Here is a 461-nt window from a genome sequence, read left to right as displayed (position 1 = left end):
AATCTTTTTCATAATTTTTTTCAAACAAAAGAGCCGTCTATCTGAGACCTAATCGTTTCTTCAATGAAGCCTTTGGTTTTCTGGTTCCTATTAAATGTCCAAGCCCCAGTTGTTCGAAGGGTTGATAGTGCTTTCCACTGGATAAATCACTATCCATTGGATTACTCAATAGCCATTTTCACGGTTAGTTTTTCTCATTTGCATTACAATGTAATCTAACGTGGATGCGAGGCAATTTCGGGTTTAACTACAATAGCCCGAAATTGCCTCACACACATGCTAGATTACATTGTAATACAAATGAGAAAAAATAACCGTGAAAATGGCTATTGGTTTTGCTAGTGTTTATCCCGTGGATAGCGTTATCCACCTTTTGAACAACCGAGGCCAGGTAAAGGATCGCGATCGTAGTCTGAATGATTTGACTGTCTCAGCAATCAAAACACATCTTTCATGTTTTC

The sequence above is a fragment of the Montipora capricornis genome, chromosome 12 (assembly GCF_036669925.1).
Source record: "Montipora capricornis isolate CH-2021 chromosome 12, ASM3666992v2, whole genome shotgun sequence".
Taxonomy (NCBI): domain Eukaryota; kingdom Metazoa; phylum Cnidaria; class Anthozoa; order Scleractinia; family Acroporidae; genus Montipora; species Montipora capricornis.
Note: the sequence above shows the minus strand (reverse complement) of the source record.